Here is a 24482-nt window from a genome sequence, read left to right on the forward strand (position 1 = left end):
ATAACAGCAAAGTCCTGGCAGAACATTTCTCTGTATTCTTATCATTTATAGAAAACCACAGCTAATTTAGTTCCCCTTTATATTTATGTTCTGTGGCTTGAGATTTAAAAAAAAAAAAAGCTGAAATTGTTCCGTTACAGATAAGTCTGTCTCACTTACATGTTGTGTGAAAGAGAGCAATGTGATAGCCTTGTTTTCTCAGGCTATTTGTACTTCATTCAGTACTTTTTTTTTTGTAAACAGCAGCTTTTTCACAGGTGTGGTTAGCTTTTTTCTCAATGAAATAATTTATTTTGTAATGACTCAAGTTATCAATTTTTTCTTGATAATCTGAAACACGAGACAGGAACTGGCTCTGTGTTTGTTTTTGGGTTTTTTTGGTGTGTGCCCTTTTGTTTTTTTCCTTTTCTCTATTGGTAGGTACACTTGGGGTGGAGCCACTGCAGGTGAGGTGTTCAGTCAGCTGTGTTGGATCCTCCTCATTAAGGCAGCATACTAATAAGGCGGTCGATGTGGCAGTTCTTCACCAGATCATTACTTCAGCTTCTGATGCAATGTTTGGTCTCCCTGGTGTATTGTTTTGCATCCAAGCTCCTTTTCCTAACTGAGTTTTTTTCCCTTTTGATTCTTTCAGTCATCTGATTTTTCCTGTTCCTGGATTTGTGTTCATACTCTCAGAAGAACTGTCTAAACAGCTCGCTTTTCACTGCCATCATGCATTCCAACTTACCTCCCTCCTCAACTTACTGCTTTGTTTCGGTACAGTGAGTACATTAGTTTTGTAGTTATTTTTTCCATTCAGTTCCAGTCATTTTGTGTAGTTAACTCTGGTCTCTTTCCTATTTCAGATTTTGTCCTGAAAATCCACCACAATCAAGTCTTGTCCTTTATATTTTTTCAGCTCCTTGGGTCCATCTTTTGGCTTAATCTGATAGTGACAAATATGCAAAAAAATAAGAAACGAGGAAGGCGGCAAATATTTTTTTCTATAGTCTAAGGAGCTTGAAAAACAAACATCTGGAGTTCTTTAAGTTTCCTTGAGGCATTTCACCTCTCATCAGAGAAGCCTCTTCAGTTTTAAGAGCAATTGGAGGAGAGTCCCAGATTTCAGCCAAGGTCTGAAAACGGGTCTAGGTAACAATCGGCTAAGGTTTCGGGTGAACCCACTGTGAAAGGTAGCCCACGCCCTATTATGTGATTTACTCTGGGACTTATACCAATTGCTCTTAGAACTGAAGAAGCTTCTCAGATGAGAGGTGAAACGTCTTCAAGGAGACTTAAAGAAGTCCAGACGCTTTTCTTTCCAACCTCCTTAGGCTACGATGACCTGGATAATTAAGAACCTTCACAGACACTTTTTTATAGCATTGTTATATGTTATACCTACTCATTACACCAAAATTAAAACGTATTTAGTTTATTTTTATTTACATGGCACCAAATCACAACAACAATTGCCTCAAGGTGCTTTATATTGTAAGGTAAAAACTCTATATCTTAATGCATGCTCAATCATCCAGGTAAGTAAATCTCCAAAAGTTGATTCGGTTCACCTGGACGTAGCGTTTTCAGTTTTCATCCTGGACAGGGAGGAATGCTGGTTTGAGCGTGGAGTCAAGGAGGCCCTTTACGTGAAAAGGGAAAGACCAATCAAGGAGGGGGCCTAAGGGTACATCTTTCGCCATCTTAAAATGCTGTGATTGCAGCCAGTCCCCAACTCTCTGTGAATGGTACTTATGGCCATTGGTCAGTGGTTGTTGATCAATGATCATGATAATTTGCATGATTATGATGACCTCCCAGCCCATTGTTCCTTCAGTGGTGCTAGTTTCAGTCATTATGCAAATGTACTGTTTATAAGATTGGGGAAACCTGCAGTGAACTGAAACTGAAGAAGTCAGTTTCAGTTCACTGCAGTTCTCCCACTGAAAACGCTACGTCCAGATGAACAGAATAGACTTTTGGAGGTAAAGACTCTACAATAATACAAAGAAAACAGAGAAAACCCCAAAAATCAGAAGAACCCCTATGAGCAAGCATCACAAATATTCATTTGTTAATCACCAACGATAAGACACACAGGCCATATTACATGAGTGTTTGGTTCTAAATCAGATATCCTAAAGAAATGGTCAGAGTGCAATAACTGGCAGGAGCAATCAAGCAGTGTAATAACCAGCAGCTCAAAACTGTCATGGTCTGGGCGAGTCTGAGTAACTTTCCACAGCATCAGCTCTCCTCCTCTGGATGGAGCCCTTCTTGCCCCTCCCCGTTCCTCAGCCACAGGCAATTATTCTGGCAGTATTTAGGAGCAGCACACACAATGAGTCTTCGCCAGATTGTCTGTTAACCTCAGTTAGTTCACAGCCTCATGTTTCTGTGTATCTCTCAGTGTGCATTACTTACCTCTCTCTTCCTGTCCCCTAGTCGGTACCTGGATTCGTCATCCAAACCCTGCCATAGCCACGCTTCTGGATTCCGGTCAGCTACTGCTTAATCCTTTTCGGGCAAACTGCCATTCTCACCTGCCTGCCTCCCTGCGCACCCGTATAGGACTCAGTACTCGCCCGGACCTCGCCTCACCTCCACCTCCAGCTTATCCCCGCCTGCGAACACAGCCCCTGGTCTGCCACAGTTTCCACCTGCCCCACTCCAGCCCTCAGCAGTTTAGTGACCTGACAGTTCCATGCTTAGCCTAAGCCCCGCACTTCACAGACACCACGCTTTTGCACAAAGCTTAATCTTGTTTTTGTCTTGAGTATCTAAGTTAGGAATTCTTGTACATAAAAGTTTTTGTTTTTGCAAATCACTTCAAGCCTCTGGTCTTTGGTTCTGCGCGTGTCCATTCCACTCCACGGGCCTCTGAGCCTTGACAGAAACAGCATTTGCAGCTGCTAGTGTAAATTGTTCCGGATGGCTATCAGGGATAATTTAGTCATTGTTTGTCACTGCTCCAATGCATCTTCTCAATATAAGAGAGACTGGAGGTTAATGAAAAAATCCTATCTTTTCCCTGTATAATTGAAAGAACGAAAGGTATTACTTTCAATAAAATATGGTAATGAGAACCTGACAGGAAACTGAGGCCCAGATGACCTTCTTACTTTTATCATCACTGTGGCTAAGGTTACAACATTTGTGCACCAAAAAGAGCAGCTCATCCCTGTATTGTTATTAGCATTTCTGTCAGGTGATACTTCTTGCTGCCTGTGAATTATGTGACCAAGTCAGGGCTGCACAGTGTATTACTGTTATGAACTTCAAAGAAATTAAAATGTTAATCAAATTTGTATGTCCTTCATATTCCAATATTGTCTTCAGTGTTTAATCTTGAGGGGCTACCCTTCTAAGAATGGTCCAACTAATCAGACTTGCACTCACATGATGCAAGTCAGTGCATCAAGTTTTGTCCTTTAGAAGGAATTTCTTATTTTAAATGTGAAATGAGATTCTCTGCTAAAAATAGTTTATTTTTTTTTTTTAAGCCATAGATCACTTAAAACACATATAAATCCCAGCTGCTAATTAAAGCTTCCAAACTATGATTCACATTGTTACTTGTTTTTGCATGTATGAATGAATGTTTTCATTTATACACTTTTTTAAAATTCTAATCTGCTGGTATGTCTCTTTTACATTGATGAAATTGGAGCTACTATTGCACAGAACACACAACAAGAATGCCTATCAATAAAAAATTCACATTGCCAACAAACTAAAGGAATTTTGACGTCTGCTTCATGATGCTATGGGACAGTAACTTTTGATAGTTAAATTTCCTCATTCTAAAATTTCAGAAATGTAATGTGCAGCAGTCACACTAAATATAAACAGCAGAACTTGGAGGTTCAAGGTCCAAGGTTCATTATTTGTTACATGCATAGTTATACAAGTATAACACACAGTGAAATGTAACCTGACACGCTCCTCGACATGTGCAAAAATGGGGGGGGGGGAGCTAGAGGAAGAACACACACATATATATATATATATATAGTATATACATTGGGTGAATGTGCAGTAGTAGCAGTGCTCTTAGCAGTAAAATAACTAATCATTGAGGGCACTAAATCCCAAGATTAGCTTCTTTCAAATTCCAGTAGTGTTACTGTGTCCCGTTACATTTTATTGTAGATATTTATCATTATTTCATCATCATCTGATAAAGTATCTGTAGGCAGAACTCACGGGAATCATTATAAATGGAGGAAGAGTCATATGACATGTTACTGTGCCCAGAGTCTGAAGCAGAAAGCCTGGCTTAACAGAAAATGTTGATAAGTGTTGTGATACCTGTTATATCTGACAGGAGTTTTAGCATTTGCCCAGTCAGCTAACAGAAAGAAAGCCTGGCTACTGTATGTCAAAATAACTTTAAAGTGTACCCCTCAGTATGTCTTTCTTTCTTGACTCTCTTGGATAAGGAAAAACTCAAGAACATCAGCAATGAGAGGAAAAAAACAAGCTTTTTGGGCATTAAAGATTACATTTAGTTTACCCTCTACATGCACATTCAAGCCATTCAAGCTTACGAATAGAGATAACGTGCTTTTTAAACTGGTGAATACTTGTTGCCAGATGACCTCTACCTGATATGCAAGGCTATTCCAGAATTTCTAGAGCAGGCTTTAAAGAATGATTTGATATTGAAAATCAATTAAGCCAAAAGAATCAAAATTCTTGCTACATGATGTTTGAAACACGATGCCTGATAAACAGGATACACAGAATTACTAACAACTGAAACTTCCTGGGATTAAATCAGATTAGTTGCAATGATGCCAGTCTTGAACATTAACCATTTCACGCATGGTGGTCACTACAGTGGATAGCTATTCAAAGGCTGTTTTCTTGTATTTGTGTCAGTGTGGATGGTACACTTGCACATAAACCACTTCATTGGACACTGATGTTACTATAGATGTATGATGTGTTTCATTGTAATTATTGTTCTTTAACCCTGTCATGCATGAATTATGACAACATCAATCATGATTTTTTTTCTTAAGTATGTATATTCATCTTTTCATGCCTAAAGATGAATAAAAATACTTTATATTAAAATTCTCCCCACTGTCTTATCCAGAGAAACTTAAGTCTGTTTGAACTTTCTTATTAATTCATTACAGGAACTATTTATTTATATTTCACAGTATCCTTATGCATAACATACATAAAGTACTTTTATGTATGTTTGTACTGTTGGTGTTTAATGTTAAAAAATGTTAGACTGAATGTTGACTAACAGTCATGCATGTGCATTAGTAAACTACAATGCTAAACACTTTATTCTTCATCAAATATATATAATCAAGTATAATGTGAGATGATCATTTCAGCTTTTCTGAGTTGATTCTGAATATTTAAGGTAGCATTTTTATCGAAACAGTATAACTTAAATTGTTCTTGTTGGCCAAACTTCATTTACAAACAATTATCCTTGTTGTTCTTTTTTGTGTGAGTGGTGTCAAATATGGACAAACTATTAAGAAAAGACCATTTTTACCAAGTGCAGGTTTCTAAGTACAAATCAAAATATTGAGTCGTGACTGCAGGAACTTAAACTGTAAACTCATGTACCATTCCCTTCACAGTGTTAATCAAAGCTAAGCATACATGAAACAACGTGTAGTCTCTGATATAAAGTAATTTGTCATGGATAAACTCAAGCAGAGCATTTATCAAAGAGAAGCATAACGAAGTGTAACATTTCTCACTTATAATTATTTGATTATCTCCCTGGCTGTTTCAGTGTTATGTACCACTGGGGTTTTACAAACTCACTAAAGCAGAACAGGCTGGGTTTCAGAGACATGGTACAAAACTAATGTGAAACTAATGGCATTGTTTTAAAATAATTGTGAGTCAAGAGTCATTTAAACTTAACTCAATGACAATTTTCAATAACAATAACAATATATTTAATTGGTGTTTTGCTGAGTGTACCTTTATGACATTGTCAGTCTCTTAGTTAATAATAATAATAATAATAATAATAATAATAATGGATTGGATTTATATAGCGCTTTTCAAGGCACCCAAAGCGCTTTACAATGCCACTATTCATTCACTCTCACATTCACACACTGGTGGAGGCAAGCTACGGTTGTAGCCACAGCTGCCCTGGGGCAGACTGACAGAAGTGAGGCTGCCATATCGCGCCATCGGCCCCTCTGGCCAACACCAGTAGGCGGTAGGTGAAGTGTCTTGCCCAAGGACACAACGACCAGGACAGAGAGCCCGGGGATCGAAACGGCGACCTTCCGGTTACAGATACGCTTCCCAACCCCCTGAGCCACAGTCGTTAAAACAAATGACAGTGCTTCTAGACTACAGAATTCATCGAATCCATTACGAATGAGGAAAAAATTAATAGTGCACTTAAAAGTGGACATTATTCGAAATACGATTGGGGTGCTGGTACAAAAGAGAGCTGTGTGATTACCTACTATAAATGGCCCGATTCTTATACTGTATAGCACTTTTATACGACGTGTCTTCAAGCATGTCTACATTCTACATTGAAATGCTTGCTATCTAATATCCATGTACATTGATGCTCCAATGGAGTTTGAACATGTTTTAAAAACTATTTATGTTGAACTTCTGTACAAATCACAGTATGTCCATAACAAATACCATGAGGGACACCATAAGGCTGTCCATAAGTGCATGTGGTACCAGGACGCAATAGGTTACTGGTCAATGATTGATTTTGTAATCGTATAACCAGACCTGCAGCCATATGTTCTGGGACTCAGGTAATGAGAGGGGCTGAGCTGTCAACTGATCACCACCTGGTGCTGAGTTGGATGAGGTGATAGGAAAGTGCGCTGGAATGCCTGACAAAGGCCCCGGTCCATTAAATCTTCAACGCACACTTCCAGGAGACCTTCAACAGCATTCCGAGGGAGAATAGGTACATTAAGTCCGAATGGACCATGTTCAGCAGCTCCATTGCCAAAGCCGCTGCACTGAGCTGTAGTGCCTGGCGTGGTGGTAACCCCGGACCAAATGGTGGACACCAGAGGTAAAGGGTGCCACCAGGCTAAAGAAAGAGTCAGGCTTGGTTTGGCTGCAACACTTCAGAGGCAGCTGATAGGTACCAGACTGTTCTCACTCCCAAGTGGTAAAATACCGACGATTTGTCAAGTCCCAAGGCATTCCTGAGGTCATGGATGCGCTGGGTCATGGATGAAATCCAGTAGAATGAAGCTCCCGAACCTTAACTAGCATTTTAATGACATTAGATAGTCATTTTCCAAAGTGATTTGAGGAAAACGAATGTACATGTGTATATTCATTCCAAACGGTTCTCATGTTTCCTAATTTTTCCGATCTCGTAATGTAGTGACACGTTGGGTACCCGGAAGCATAATATGCCGACGATTTGTCACGTAGCATAAGATGTTCCGCTTTGGGAGTGAGAACGTGTTGTAGGTACCAACAAACCAAGCGGAATGTGGCTCAAGGCAGTGGCTGAAGCAAAAACTGGGATGTGTGACGAATTTGGAGAGGCCATGGAAAAAGGCTTTTGGACTGCCTCAAAGAGATTCTGGCAAATCGTCAGGCAACTCAGGAGGGTGCTCTGCCTTCACTGTGTATAGTGCTGGTGGAGCGCTGGTGACTTCGACTGAGGACATTGTCAGACAGTGGAAGGAATACTTCGAGGACCTCCTTTCGAGAGAGGCTAGAGTAGAGCCGCCACGCCTCCACATTGAAGGGAGCGAGTTGAGGTGGTCTGGGCATTTGGTGTTCCCCCCAGACAAGCTGGAGGAGGCTAGGGAGAGGGAGATCTGGGCTTCTGTGCTTAGGCTCCTGCCCCAGCAACCCAGCCTGGACAAGCGGGAGAAAATGGATGAATGGATGAAGTATCAAGATAGGTTCTGTATGATTTAAATTAATCTAAAATTATGTCAATGGTAAGTGGTTCTGATAACTATAAACGATAAGTATGGTATGAAATAAACTGTACCAGAAAAAATAACTTTCTGTCGACATAAAATGTACCAGAGAAATGTCAAATCCGTCTTTAGGAAAAATTACAAATCGTGGCTTCTCAGACAGATTGAGAGCAATCACAAATGGCATTTAAGAAAAGCTCTCATCAAAGCATAAGGAACAAAGGAGCTTCCTTTGAAATCTTCCTAAGTCGCTTTCTCTTACACAGACATGTCCACACTGACAAACAGGTACAGCCATCAGAGGTATGCTTCAACTCCACAGACATTGACAGCTCATAAAACTGCAGATCAGGCTTGACGACACACTTTGCAGACATCCCAGGATGCAAAACTGGTAAATGCATAACAACAGTCAACAAAGACATACACCAAGCAGCTCCATCATCTCCCATGCATTACCAAAACAATTATAAATATGAAGACCTGTGTTTCACAGTGCTTTTTTAGATGATTATATTGGAACAACCTGCACAATGCTTTCCATGTCTTTTTGTTCTGCTAGAATATTACACTAGTATATTAAATTAAAAATACAGTTTAAGATAATATGATATAAGATAGTATTTGAATTGAATTGAAGTTTGAAGTTTAACAACTGTTAAATAATATATTAAAAAGGTAAATGGCTGCATTTAAATAGCGCTTTATCCAATATATTGTGCAGTTTGATTTTTTTTTATGCAATAATGACAGAAAGATACAATGCAGGTTCTAAGCGTCAGAAGCATTCATTGTCCTGCCCAAGGATTCTTCATCACATGAACAGGGGTACTGAAAACTGATGGGTTCTAGTTCTCTTAAAGGGAGAGAATGTGTAGTAACAATGCAAGTTCTTTCTCTTTAACATGGAAAAGAAAGCACTGTTGATCTTTAAAAATCGGTGAGATTATACTAGTGTAACAAGGTGAGGCTCTTCTGTTAAGTGAACTTTGCTACGCTCTGCTAAATACAGTGGATCTTTGCTCCCACTACAGAATCACACATCTAACAGGTTTAGGTCATCGGGGTAAACTACTGCCTGGGTGGTATCTCCTTTGTATAAAGTGAAATAAGGTGGTATTCAAAGAAATATAATATTGCTTCTAGAGCAGGGCGATATGACCAAAAATATTTATCACGAGATATATTTGAAAATTTGCCATAACGATAAAACTGACGACATAATTGACACTACTTTACAACTCCACAACTTTATTCGTGCAAAAAAAAAAAAAATCAACGTATTTTCACTTAAACAAGCAGCTGTTTTTTTATGTGCATTAAAGTTATATAAAAATTTAAAAGTGGAAATGCAAAATCCTTGCTTTTTTTTTTTTTCTTCCAATAATATCAACAGGTGGACAACAGTGAATGTAGGCCAAAGTTTGTTATCAAAATGCTCTGTCCTCCTGGAATAACTTCCATTTTATTTTGAAGCTTTACGCTGATGGCTTTGGGTAACTTTGGAGATTATTTTTAAGACGATGCTCTATTTTATATTACCAACAGTTTATAAGTATGTAAATGAGCCTTAAAGAAAGGACAGAATAAAGTCCTATTTTTTTTTTCTTTTTTTTTTTTTGCCTGTCCCGTTTGGCTCTTTTGCCATCAGAATTGTTGTCTAAAGGCAAAGAAAGATGCCCAACGGATTTACTTTACCAAATTGACCATCCCAGCCTTGCCATAATGGTCCATTTGATTCACCTTTTATTGTTTATTTTATTTTCACTTACTGAACATGGGACAGACTTGACTGGGGGAAAGAAGGGGAGAAAGAAAGAGGGAAAGAGAAACAGCTGAGAAGAGGGACGGGGGAGAAGGGCAAAAACCAAAAACCAACAGAATGAGCAGAAAAAGAAAAAAAAGAAGAAGAAAAAAAATGCATATATCAATCACCTGGGTCACCTGCTGAGAAAGAAAAAAAGAAAACAAGCAGAAGAGAACAAGAGTAATAGAATAAACAACATCACAATGATATATGGGAATATGACAGTAAATACTAAATATTAAACATTATTGTGCAGCACATAAGATCAACAGAACACAGTGTGCTTTGAGGTAGGAGCCAAAAAGGGTGTAGTTTGTGGGTGTGATCACCCGTGTGTACACCTGTGAGCATGGACGTGCTTGTTTTGTTTTTTTAAAAGGTTCCTTCATGTAATGATCTGCTAGAGGGTGTGTGTGTGTGTGTGGGGGGGGGGGGGGGGGGGGGGGGGGGGGCACAGCCCCGTCCTCCAGGGCATGAAGCAGGTATGGAGGAGATCAAAACTCCAGACATCCAGAGGCCCCAAGAACACAAGAGACCAAGGAAGACCAACAGAGGAGCAGCCGCGCCACTGTCCCAGAAAGAGCTGAGGAGAGTCCCAGATGAGGGCTCACTCAGCAGCCGTGGAGCAGAAGCCAGGGGGAGTTGCAGTGACGCGCCCGTGAGCTCCGCCGGCAGCCAGCCGTGCCTGAGTGACCGAGCCCCAGGCCAAGAGGCCGGGGGCACCCCACCTCCGAAATGGCCTGAGCGAGCCCCAGGCTCCAGGCCCCGATAAGCGGCCACCAAGGAGTGAGCCGGTGTGTACCTGGACGCCCATCCCCGGACACAAAGAACCACCAATGCACCGATGTCTGAGGGAGTCCGCCACTGGAAGACCGGAACCGCTACATCGATCACTACGGCCGTCTGCTTCTGTTTGTCTACCACCACTATGTCCGGTTGGTTAGCCACCACCATTTTGTCCGTCTGTATCTGGAAGTCCCACAGGATCTTAGCTCGGTCATTCTCCACCACCCTTGGGGGCATCTCCCATTTTGACCTCGGGACTTCCAGGTTATACTCGGCACAGATGTTCCTGTACACTATGCCGGCCACTTGGTTATGGCGTTCCATGTATGCCTTGCCTGCTAGCATCTTGCACCCTGCTGGATTGTCTCTGGGGCATCTTTACACAGCCTGCACCTGGGGTCTTGCCTGGTGTGATAGACCCCAGCCTCTATGGATCTTGTACTCAGAGCTTGTTCTTGTGCTGCCATGATTAGTGCCTCTGTGCTGTCTTTCAGTCAAGCTTTGTCCAGCCACTGGTAGGATTTCTGGATATCAGCCACCTCCTCTATCTGCCGGTGGTACATACCGTGCAGGGGCCTGTCCTTCCATGATGGTTCCTCGTCTCCCTCCTCTTTCTTGGGTTTCTGCTGCCTGAGGTATTCACTGAGCACTCGGTCAGTTGGGGCCATCTTCCCAATGTATTCTTGGATGTTCCTTGTCTCATCCTGGACTGTGGTGCTGACACTCACCAGTCCCCGGCCCCCTTCCTTCCGCTTAGCGTACAGCCTCAGGGTGCTGGACTTGGGGTGAAACCCTCCATGCATGGTCAGGAGCTTTCTTGTCTTTATGTCAGTGGCTTCTATCTCCTCCTTTGGCCAGCCTATTACCCCAGCAGGGTACCTGATCACGGGCAGGGCGTATGTGTTGATGGCCCGGATCTTGTTCTTACCATTCAGCTGACTCCTCAGGACTTGCCTGACCCTCTGCAGGTACTTGGTGGTTGCAGCCTTTCTAGCGGCCTCTTCATGGTTCCCATTCGCCTGCGGGATCCCCAAGTACTTGTAACTGTCCTCTATGTCTGCAATGTTGCCTTCTGGTAGTTCAATCCCCTCAGTTCTGACTACCTTCCCTCTCTTTGTTACCATCCGACTACACTTCTCCAGTCCGAACGACATTCCAATGTCATTGCTGTATAGCCTGGTAGTGTGGATCAGTGAATCGATGTCTCGTTCACTCTTGGCATACAGCTTGATGTCATCCATGTACAGGAGGTGGCTGACAACTGCTCCGTTCCGTAGTCGGTATCCGTAGCCAGTCTTGTTAATGATCTCACTGAGGGGGTTCAGGCCTATGCAGAACAGCAGTGGGGACAGAGCATCTCCTTGGTAGATCCCGCACTTGATGGTAACTTGTGCTATGGGCTTGGAGTTGGCCTCTAGTGTTGTACGCCACATCCCCATTGAGTTCCTGATGAAGGCTCTTAGGGTCCCATTGATCTTGTACAATTCTAGGCATTCCAGTATCCAGCTGTGGGGCATTGAGTCATAGGCCTTCTTGTAATCAATCCAGGCAGTGCACAGGTTGGTCAGTCTGGTCTTGCAGTCTCGGCTGATTGTTCTGTCTACCAGTAGCTGGTGTTTTGCACCTCTGGTATTCTTGCCAATTCCTTTCTGTGTCCCGCTCATGTATTGACCCATGTGCCTGTTCATCTTAGCCGATATGATGCCTGACAGGAGCTTCCATGTAGTACTGAGGCAGGTTATTGGTCGGTAGTTGGAGGGGACCGGTCCCTTCTTGGGGTCCTTGGGGATCAGGACCGTCCGGCCTTCAGTTAGCCATTCCGGGTGTCTCTCGTTAACTAGCAGCTGGTTCATTTGTGCTGCCAGACGCTCGTGGAGTGCAGTCAGCTTCTTCAGCCAGTAGGCGTGAACCATGTCGGGCCCTGGTGCTGTCCAACTCTTCATACTGGAGACCCTTTCTTGGATATCTGCCACTGTGATGGTTACTGGACCCTGTTCAGGGAGGTCGCTGTGGTCTGCCCTCAGATCCACTAGCCACTGAGCATTGCCGTTATGGGTTGCATCCTTCTCCCATATGCTCTTCCAGTATTGCTCCGTCCCCAGCCTTGGTGGTGCTGTTCTCTTATTGTTCCCTTGCCACTGAGAGTACACCTTTGCTGGTTCTGTGGAGAACAGCTGGTTTATTCTCCTGCCTTCTATCTCTCTGGTGTACCTCCTCAAGCGGCTGGCCAAGGCTGTGAGTCTTTGCTTGGCAGTTTCCAAGGCCTCAGGTATGGACAGCTTGCTGTATTTCTTAGGCACCTTATTTGTCGCACCTTTCTGCAACTCTGTTAGTTGGCTAACCTCCCTCCGTGCTACTTTGATCTTGCCCTCTAGCCTCCTTCTCCATGGAGGGTACTGCCCCTTGTGGCTGTTCAACTTGTAGCCAAGCATCTCACTGATCACTGCTGCCGTATTGTAGATCAGCTTGTTAGTGTCGGTAATCGTGGTTGTAGGTATTGCCCGTAGTGCTGCATTAACATCATCTAGCAGACCTTCTGAGGGTACTTCATGTAATCTTGGTAACCGGCTACGGGGGATCCAGGTTTCAAGCTTGGCCATGATCCTATTTTTCAGGTCAGTTCCTCTCGCACTCAACGATCCTTCTCCTATCGCACTTGGGGCTATGTACCCAATCTCGGGTGGGGGTCTAGCCTTAGGACCCTTACTGGATACAGACGCCCCAGGCAGGAATCGAACTTGCGATCCTCTGTTCCAAAGGCGTGTAGTTTAACCACTACGCTATCCAATATATATATATATATATATATATATATATATATATATATATATATATATATATATATATATACACACACACACACACACACACACACACACACACACACACACACACACACACACACATTTTTTATATATAGACACTATGAGATTGTTTGTTGTAATACAAAGAACAAAAACAAAGCTGCTGCTGTTGTTGTTGGAACCATAAATCCTGCTCTCTACCAGAAAATCCTGAATTATGAAGAATGTCCATAACCCTTATGTCTTGGTTCATAACCCTTGGGACAATGATCAGCAGGACAATGATCCAAAACACACCAGCATGTCCACTGAATGGCTAACAAAATAAACAAATAAAGTTCATATTTAATCCAATAGAGATGATTTGGCATGTTCATGCTCAAAAACCCTCCAGTATGGCTGTATTTACGTTTATGGTTTATGGATGATAAACCGTCAACATCGCCTGGTAAAAGTCGAAGCAGTCGCCGCTGACCAACATTGATGGAGATCGTTAGCTGCCTGATGCGCCCCTCAGCATAGGAGGAACTAAGTGCTAAGTACATGTCAGCATCATATTTCCTCATGCTGTGTGTTCGCTCGTCTTGTGTGTTTCATAGTTTCATCTATGCCTGAGTATTTTCTCTTTCTGTGTTCTTCTGTATTAGCAATAAAGGTCTAGTCCTGCATTTACTACTACTACAAAGCACTATGACAAAGCCAGCCAATGAAATGTGTTTTTCCACTTTATCTAAGCATTGAGTCAGGGTGAACTAACTAACATTGTGAAGCATTTGCATATGCCTAAACTCTAAGTAAGTTACAACATACACCTCACAACAATAGTCAGTACAGACAACAGGACACAAACATGTGACTCATACACAAAGACAGACATTAAAAATACTTACACGGACCAAAACAGCAGTTCTCTCGCTTCTTTAAAATAGATTTCAACTGTCCCATCATGTAATTATGAAATTACACAGTGCCTAGCATGTACGCACGTGAAATCAAATACAGTGCACTAACAACAAAATAAATAGCAGCCGTGTAAATTTAAAAATTTACACTCTCCCCAATGTGCCCTATACCCATCCTCCCTACTTTGATCTAGGATCTACTTGTCAGGATTTGTGTCGTGGATGAGAGAAGGAGGACCCAAACGCTGGACTTACAGGTAGGTAGGTGAAGGTTGGTGTTTATTGTCGATGGAGTGAACAAACAGAACAGAGGTAGGAAATGGCTGGCTGGCTGGCTGGCTGGCTGGACGACTGACTGAATGACTGAAGGACTGACTGAAAGACTGAATGGCTGGCTGACTGAACGCAGGCGGAAACGACAACATAACATCACATGTACTTCAATGACACGACAACGATCGGATGGAACTGAGGACTTAAATACACGCTGGGTGATGAAGGATTAGAAACCGGTGAGTACACAGCTGAACTTAGTCTGACTAATGTTACATGGAAATAACTGGAACACAATACGCAGGCGGTATGCTGACGCAGAAAACATAGATGTGAAAAGAAAACTGAACATGACAAAACGGAAAACACTGGGTCAACGACCCAGGAACCCTGACAGTACCCCCCCTTCAAAGGCTGGCACCCGACGGCCGAAAGAGAAAAAGACCAGAACAGGGTGGGCGGAGGGGGCCCAGGACAGAGGGACGGAGTCCGAAACAAAAACAGTTCAGGGGCGGCGGCCACTGAGCAGTTCCGGTGGGCGGCCGCGAGGAAGGGTGCGGCGGCCGAGATGAGACGGGTCCGGTGGGCGGCCGCAGGACCAGGCGAAGCAGAAGCTGAAGTTGGACCAGGCGAAGCAGAAGCTGCACCAGGCGAAGCAGAAGCTGCACCAGGCGAAGCAGAGGCTGAGTCTGAGTCTGGACCAGGCGACAGCACGGGAGCCGGGGGTGACGGAGCCACAGCTATAGGGCCAGCGGGTGCGGAAGCCCCTGGCTGGAGACAGGCAGGGCCAGCGGGCGCGGAAGCCCCTGGCTGAAGAGCAGGAGAGCTCACAGCTGGCTGTGGGTGCTGTGGCTGCAGGTCCGGGAACTGAACAGGATGGTGGACGGGCGACTGGGAGACAGGAGGCGACTGGACAGGAGCAGACTGGACTGACTGGACTACAGACTGGAGAGGGGCAGACTGGACTGACTGGACAGGGGCGGACTGGACTGACTGGACAGGGGACTGGAGGACAGAAGACTGAACTACAGGGGACTGGAGGACAGGAAGAGACTGAACTACAGGAGACTGGAGGACAGGAGGAGACTGAACTACAGGGGACTGGAGTGAAGGCTGAACAGCAGGTGAGTGAACTGACTGGAGTGGAAGCTGAACAGCAGATGAGGGAACTGGCTGGAGTGGAGATGCTAAGGGATGAACAGATGTAGGCAAGGCTGATGACGGAGCTGAGGTTGGTGTGGCTAATGGCTGAGCTACAGACTGAGCTAGTGACGGAGATAAAACTACAGCTTGGGCTAGTAAGGCTGGTGCCTGGGCAGGGGACAGGTCAGCTAATCTAACTAGGGATAGTGCGAGGGCGTGAAAGGCTGGGTCAGGAGGTGGATGAAGTGGTGAAGTAGCGGGTGAACCGGTTAGCTCTTCCAAGCCTCTAAGGGGGTCAGGCTGGGTTCTGGCTGCCCTCAGCCTGGGCGCTGGGACAGGCACGAGAGGTGGCTGTACACAAGTCACCCCCACCCGAGAAACAGAAGCGGGTGTGGAGGTAGACTGGAGCTGCCCTCCTCCTGGGAGCTGGCACTGGTGTGGGTGTAGACTGGGCCCTAGCCATCTGAGGAGGTGAAATGGCTGAAGGGGAAGGCCGAATCTGGGCCGCCGTGCTGGTGGGAAATGGCTGAGTAATGGGTGTGGAAATAGTGACTGGGTGTGTGATATTGGCAGGTTTATCGGGGATTGTTCTGGTTTTTCTGCCACCACTATTTACAGTCTTTGGAGGAGCAGAGCAGAGGGAAACTCCCCATGAATCAGAGATGAGTCTATTAGTTATTTCAGGTGAAGAATCAAATGAGGAGGGTGGAAAACAGTCACTGGAACTCACCACCGGGAGTTGCTGAAAATAGTCCATGTTATGGCAGCGTGTGCGCCGCTTTTTCCCGGGAAGAGGAAGCGGGTGGGGTACACAGCCGAGCCTCTGGCGCGGGAGCCTCTGTTGAGCCGAGGTGGGAGGCGGAGCCGCTGTGCCATGGTTGAAGGTCCAGTGAATGAGGCAGGTGGCGTGTGAGCGAGGAGCGGACCCGCGAGAGAGGGAGCCGCCGAAGCGCGGCGCGAAACGCCCACTCTCCGCGGCAGATGCTCCGGTGCATGGGAGGAAGCAGGTGGGTGAACGCGGCGTCTCCAAGGCCCGCCCAGAGCCAAGCGAGTACCCTCGAAGATGTGCTCTCGCTCCGCGAAGAGCCGCTGTCTCTCCTTAAGCTTTTCCGCCCACAAGGAGAGCGCTGCCTCCTGCCGCTCAAAAAGGTCCGAGTCCGCTGGGTCCACAACGCGGGGTCGTGTCATTCTGTCAGGAGTAGTGTCGTGGATGAGAGAAGGAGGACCCAAACGCTGGACTCACAGGTAGGTAGGTGAAGGTTGGTGTTTATTGTCGATGGAGTGAACAAACAGAACAGAGGTAGGAAATGGCTGGCTGGACGACTGACTGAATGACTGAAGGACTGACTGAAAGACTGAATGGCTGGCTGACTGAACGCAGGCGGAAACGACAACATAACATCACATGTACTTCAATGACACGACAACGATCGGATGGAACTGAGGACTTAAATACACGCTGGGTGATGAAGGATTAGAAACCGGTGAGTACACAGCTGAACTTAGTCTGACTAATGATACATGGAAATAACTGGAACACAATACGCAGGCGGTATGCTGGCACAGAAAACATAGATGTGAAAATAAACTGAACATGACAAAACGGAAAACACTGGGTCAACGACCCAGGAACCCTGACACGACTGACATTGATTTTGAGGGAGGTATTTTAATGTATGGTCTCAAGAACTTTGCCTCTTGTTTTAGTTAAATTGTTTATTTAAATTTATTTGGGCCATGTCTAAAATTTTGCAACTGAAAAGTGTCCCACTTAATTACCATGATGTCCTTCTACTGCTGTGGCATAAATTACTGGTGTAAATTAAATTTTCAGAAGAGCAAAGCAATTGAATAACATGACTAAACTTACTTGCTTTGTTTAATCATTTTGCATGGTTTTAACAAGTAAATGACACTCCTGTACAAGTAAAGAGTTTTTATTTTTGTCATTTTTGCCCCAATGAGTCCTTTCAGAATGCATTAACTTTCTTAACTTTAACGAAGGCCATATAAACCGTATCCAATAACAATATCAAGTCCTACTCTCGCCCTCAAATAAAAGTAATTTATTTGGCTGAGAACAGTGGTTCTCAAACACCTTGCTGGTGGAGTACAATATAAGTGAAGAAATATGGAATAATAAAGTAAACAGTAAATAGTAATACATTAATCCTTAAAATAAGTTTCCAGCATGATATCACACCAGTTTGTGAAATAGTCAAAAAAACACATCTATTTTTTCGCGTGGTCATGGACACAAATTGTTAATAGATGAAAAAAGTAATTATCCATCAAACCTAAAAACTAGTTGTTCAACCCTTGGCAGCAGGATGTACAGGCAAACTGGCAATGAGTTTTTCACGTTGCTGTGGAGGAATTTTGGCCCTCTCTTTTTTTTCAGAATTGTTTTAATTCAGTCATACTGGAGGGATTTTGAGCCTGAACACCCTGTCAAGTAGGGCTGCTCGATTATGGCAAAAATGATAATCACGATTATTTTCACTGAAATTGAGATCTCGATTATTTGACGATATTTATTTAACCCTTTAAGACCTACCATAGAACCAAGTCCGCCAGAGCTTATATTATTTTTTTACATGTTGTAGTGCCATTTGTGGGAGCATTTCAAGTTGCTATACAACTGTTATAGCCCATATTTTAATAATATGTATGCATTAAGTCCATAGTAACTACATTAATTGCAAAAAAGTGCAATAAACTACAAGAAAATTGAAAATCGTTTTTGTTTTTGTTTTTTAACATATATTTTTACTTGGAGAAATTTAAGAGGTTTATCCCTCAAAACTTTAAATACAAAAAAGTTGCAAAAAATAGTTTACAACAACAGGAAATTAATTTTGAGTGTCTTCATAGTTTTATTTTGGAGATACAGCAATTTTTATATACTGCAGGAAAAACAAAAACAATCCTATGATGCAAATTTGCAAAGAAAACAGCAGGTGCATCAAAATAAAATATTTCCAGCAGTGCAATTCGAGTTCTAAGCATCCCAGAAACTATTCAGAAAAGTCAAACATGACCAGTATAGGCTTTTAAGGCCTACAAGTAAAAAAAACTACATTTTCCGCGAAAATGACATCACTTCCGGTTTCGGGCAGGAAATGGCGGATATGTGATAGTTAGCGGTGACGTCTGTTTCAATGTGCGAAGTGTTACGAACAGCTGATCGGATCGGCAAAGCGTGTTTCTGGAATATTATGTTTTTGTTCCTGCAAGCGCTTTTTATGCAATTTATGTGGAAGGAAACCGTGACCGAGGACAAGCTGATGGCATAAGATGTAAGTTTCATATGCAAAACAAATTACTGCGCTAGCTTACACGGTTCAGGTTCTACAGGGATTTAAAAATAGTTACACAAAACGGAGCATGCTGCTCTGACCGGCTTTAAAGGGTTAACAATAACAATGTATTGAATAATGACTTTAAAAAATAATATAAAATAGTGTGCAACACCACTGAAGTTTTTTTTTAACCTCTCTTTTCAACCAACGGCAGTCACTCTCCTCTCCAAATAACTTCTGCTTAGCTTTCCGAGCTTCCCTCGGGTCCTCTTAATCAGCCGTCTCAACCTTTTTTGCGCCACGGACCGGTTTATGCCCGACAATATTTTCACGGACCGGCCTTTAAGGTGTCGCGGATAAATGAGGGAGGGGCTAATAATCAGCTCAGTCATTTTTAATGATCGTTGAAAGCCCAGATCGTAATCGTGATTAAAATTCGATTAATTGAGCAGCCCTACTGTCAAGGTCATTCTCTATTGGATTAAATACAAACTAGCAGCAAAAGATTTCTGGCACAACTTCACCTGCTTCCAAGGTGCAAGGAGAGGATGAAAGAATTAACAAAGCAGGAACTCCAGCAACACTTGAGGGAAGATGAACAACTTTAATAATTGACCAACGCGTTTCGGCTTGTGGCCTTCATCAGGATGACCCTGATGAAGGCCACAAGCTGAAACGCGTTGGTCAATTATTAAAGTTATTCATCTTAAATACAAACTAGGCCACAACAAAACATTTTGGGGGTTTTTAGCCATTTAGAGGTGGACTTGTTGGTGTGTTTTGGATCATTGTCCTACTGTGTCCCAAGGGTTATGTAGCAGGACATAAGGGTATGCTCCATAGTCAGGATATTCTGGAGCAGAATTTATGGTTCCAACAGCAACAACGACAAGTTGTTCGAGTTTCTGAAGGAGCAAAGGAGGCCCCAACACAAACTACATGTTTGACTGTTGATATAATGTTCTATTTATTAAATGCTGAGTTAGTTTTATACCAGTTATACGAGATGCAAACCTTGCAAAATCTTAAATTTTTATCTTGTTTTATGGGGCAACCGTGGCTCAGGGGGTTGGGAAGCTCATCTGTAACCGGAAGGTTGCCGTTCGATCCCCCTGCTCTCTCTGTCCTGGTCGTTGTGTCCTTGGGCAAGACACTTTACCCTACCGCCTACTGGTGTTGGCCAGAGGGGCCGACGGTTCGATATGGCAGCCTCACTTCTGTCAGTCTGTCCCAGGGCAGCTGTGGCTACAACTGTAGCTTGCCTCCACCAGTGTGTGTGAATGTGAGAGTAAATGAATAGTGGAATTGTAAAGCACTTTGGGTGCCTAGAAAAGCGCTATATAAATGCAATCCATTATTATTATTATTATTATTATTATTATTATTATTATTATTATTATTATTATTATTATTATCATCTTGTCAGTCCACTGAATATTTTCCCAAAGGTCTAGGGGATCATTATAATGTTTTTTGGCAAATGTGACACAAGCCTTTGGGTCAGCAGTGGCTTTCACCATAGGTAAAAGCCACAGCAAGGTAAAAAGCAAAATCAACTTATCTGTGCATTTTCATGTTTCGGTTTATTGTAATGCTTGAGCACTTTAGATGTTCAGATCCACATCCATAATGGAGTATTATTAATAGTGCTGATGAAGTGATTTTTTTTTTAATTTAAACTATTTTCAATCAAGTTAATAGAGATAAATGAATCATCATATTTTTGTATTCCTATTGTTTTCGGTTATGTGCCTATGCTGATAGTTGCTATGCAGCAACTCTCTATACTCTCGCCACAGGAGGCCTTAGCAGGGATAAACTAGCGAGTCTGTTCACATCAAGATAAACTGATAATTAGTCTTATGGTAGTGCTTTCGACTACTGATTAGTAATAATGAGGTAATAGTTGGGTAATAAAGTGGGAACAAAAAGGTAATAATATGGAAATTTGCACATTATTACCACCTAATAACCAAGTAATATCCAAGTAACATAATTGTAGCAACAATGGTTACAGGTGAGTAATATTATACTGAAATTCATTTACTGAATAACAAAGGGACAAAACATGGAGTAATAAAGTGGAAACAAAGCTATAACGATGAAGCAACACCAATTAGAGAAAGTAGTGTAATACCTTGGTAACAATATAAAACAACCTGCTAGCAATGCAAAGGATGTGTCTGTGCATTTGAATTATCATCTGTTAGAAAGGCTTTAAATGGTAATAACCTTTAATAATAATAAGACTGTTTTGACTGATGTTTTACAATAATAGGAAAGTATTACCATATTATAATGCTTCAATTCTAATTCTTTTTAAGAATTAATAAGGGCACCTTAAGAATTGCAATAATTACCTCGGAATATCTGTGGTACTTTCTGTGTAATACAAAGAAATCTGGGTTGCAAAATGCAAAACTGCCTGTTTCAACTTAATACCATGTTAATCACTACATAGTGCAGCCCAGATTCCTTTTATTACACATAAACTACAACAGGTATTCCTAGGTGATTATCACATTTGACGTTTCCTTTAATAAGTTATTAATGTGGTACTAATGAAAAACAGGCAGTTTTGCATTTTGCGGTCCTAATTCCTACTTATATAACCAAACAAACACCAAAGATATTTCCAGCTAACATGTCTTGACATTTCCTTCAATAGGTTAATTTTTTTTACCAACTAGAAATAGGCAGTTTTGCATTTTGCAACCCTAATTCCTGCTTATTACACAGAAACCACACGTACCATCAATGTTTCCATTTAATAAGTCAGAACGATAAACACAACATTTACATTATTGCTTTTAAGCAAAGTAGGATGCTGGAGAACCAGGATTAACTGAGGCATTATAATATTATTATATTATATTTCTTATTATTCCTATTATTCTAAAACATCAGTCAGTACAACCTTATTCTTATGAGGTTATTACCATTTAAAGCCATTCTAATAATGGATTAAAATTCAAATGCACATACATAACCTTCATAGTGCTAGCAGGTTATCAAATTCTTATTATGCTACTATTACTAATTGGTTTACTCTTTTGTTTACTCTTACTCAGTTGTCAAAAAAAGGGCAATGTGTAGCTTGTTAGCACTGCACACAGCAGGAGTGGTAAGTCTGAGAAGTGCAAACAGATTCAAGTTTTCCAAGTACTATAAAGGTAATACAAAATAACTCACCTAGCTATTGTAAGGGCCCTGCCTGCATCAGGTAACCTAATTACCTGATTACTAATACTATGATGGCCTTTTATCCTGCTCAGGTTCCAGTGTGACTCAAGCATGTTGCTAAATGTTCATTCTCTGTCCTCTTTTTTTATATTCTTTTGTTGCTGTACTGTAAACTGACTGCCTCTAAAATTCTTCGAATTGTGTCACAGTTTTGTGTTTTCAGTGTTGTACAACTAAAAGTAAAGGTCATTGTAGATCAATTTAATCAATTTAATGTAGAAGGTTAAGTTGTTTTATGTTGGAAATGTTTAAGGTCGTAAGACCATGGATTTTAACTTACATACTGTTTTTGTGTACACATCCACAGTTCTTATTGCCATTAAACCTAAAACAGAAGCTGTTCTGGATGGAACAAAAAGAAAGACTCTGGACTCAGCTGGCAGGCTGCCTGATCACACAAACAATCCTCTGTCCTGTTTATAAAAATTGCCCTCATGTCAAGAATCCCCGGAATGTAAATAATGAAGGAAAACATGCAAACAAATCATCACATCTAAAACCCACTGCATATCATCAGTAAAATATCTTAACAATTAATGATATTAATGTGAGGGTTTACTTGATGCAGGCATTCCTGCTTATTTTAAAACTACAGTTGATATAGTGTAGATCCCTCCCGTCCATAAATATAAAAGATCCTGATTTCATGAGCAAATCAGGAGTTGCAGAAAAATATATTTGTTCAGAAGCATCGACTCTATAAAGCTGGGCAGTCTTATACATTGTGCATAGAGCTCCATAAATGCATGTGCTTTAGATTCAGATGTCTTTTCAACTGATGTGACTTCATGAGCAAGCACTCACTAACAAGATCAAAGCACAGCACAGCCACAGAATGTATGAATCAGACCAAAACAATCATTACTGCTCAGCCTGAAGGACTGATACGCATCATAGTAGGTTTAGACTTGCCAATCCCACTGACCTTCTTTCAGGGTTAGCGATGGGTTGACATTCCATGACAGTTTCAATATGGATAGGAGCAAGAATGCTATGTATTTTTGTGTTGTTGTTGCCCTACAAGCTCTGCTGTTTAGACTGATCTAGAGCAACTTTGACTCTGTTACATACTGTTGGGACTTGACATTGTTCCTAAACAATATTAGGACATGATAGATTGCTATCGGTGGTGCTGAAATAGTGGTAGGTCAGTCAGTACAGTGCTTGATTGGGACTGTAAAGTATTTCAGCAAGAGTCTAGTACTGTGGCTAAAAATTGTGCAAAATATTCAGAAAAATCAGATTTACTATTATACAATAACACACAGGTAAAACTGAAATAAATTTTAACTGTTCTTTTGCAACAGTTGCCATTTTACCATTTTAAGGATTTGCTTTACAAATCCTAAAAGGAGAAAATTTGTTCCAAGTCTGTGAAACAACTTTACTCTTGTTTGCTTATTTTGTTTTTCTATTAATTCCATAAATGCAAAATGAGCACGTTGATGCCAGTGTGATTAAGTTTGTCTTGCTGTATTGTTGTTTAGTCAGCACTTTATCCCAGCCTTACTCCCTATTGTGTCAGCTTACACCTAATGAAGGAACAGCCAAGTTATGTTCATTATTTACCATACTGATGACCTTTTAGAAGAGGCCTCTGTGATGTCCAAACAATGGATTATGAAGAGGATTTTGTAGAAAAAGCAAGCAGTATATTTGTCAGCCAGTCTGCATTGGGATGTTGAAGCTAATATCAGTGAATGGGTTTGTCTGACATGCTGATATTTTTCACGCAAAAATAGGCAAGAAACAATATGCTTGGGATAATTTAGAAATTGTCTCATGATCTGTTAATTACACATATGTCATATGGTAATCCTTTTATTTTCGCAGCATAGTGACGTATGACTGTGAGTGGTTAAAGACCTGTGGCCATTAGTTTGGCAGACTTAGCAAATGGATGAAGTGAGTTGAAGAAAGAATTCCACCAGCTAAATCACTTAAATATAAAATTATAGTTGGTTTGGATATTACCAGTGAGCTTTTTCACCTTTGTTTGGCTATTAAGATTTCATTGGTACTTATGCAGCTGTCAGTTTTCCATATGGAAAGTCACTATCAGCAGAAGCCTTCTTGATGAATGTGGGTTGTTGTTTTTCAGCCTGGTTCTATTTGCCCCTTCTTAACTTTGAGCAGCCCTGCTTTAAACAGTAGTAACACTATTCCTATAACAGTGATAAAATTAATTGCTTTGGTCATTGTCCTTATTGGTTCTGTTGCTCTCAACATTGCATTACGTAAAAGTAACACAAATCCCCGTGTCCAACTAAGGTTTGGGGACCGCTGAAGAAACAAAACGTGTGTAAATCTTACGGACT

The 24482-nt window shown here is 41.9% G+C and overlaps 1 protein-coding gene across 9 annotated transcripts in view; it reads right to left on the bottom strand.

The window, feature by feature from the left end:
• Positions 1–24482, bottom strand: part of ntm (neurotrimin) — a 467074-nt gene that overhangs the window by 121248 nt on the left and 321344 nt on the right. The window lies entirely within an intron of this gene.

The sequence above is a fragment of the Maylandia zebra genome, linkage group LG10 (assembly GCF_041146795.1).
Source record: "Maylandia zebra isolate NMK-2024a linkage group LG10, Mzebra_GT3a, whole genome shotgun sequence".
Taxonomy (NCBI): Eukaryota; Metazoa; Chordata; class Actinopteri; order Cichliformes; family Cichlidae; genus Maylandia; species Maylandia zebra.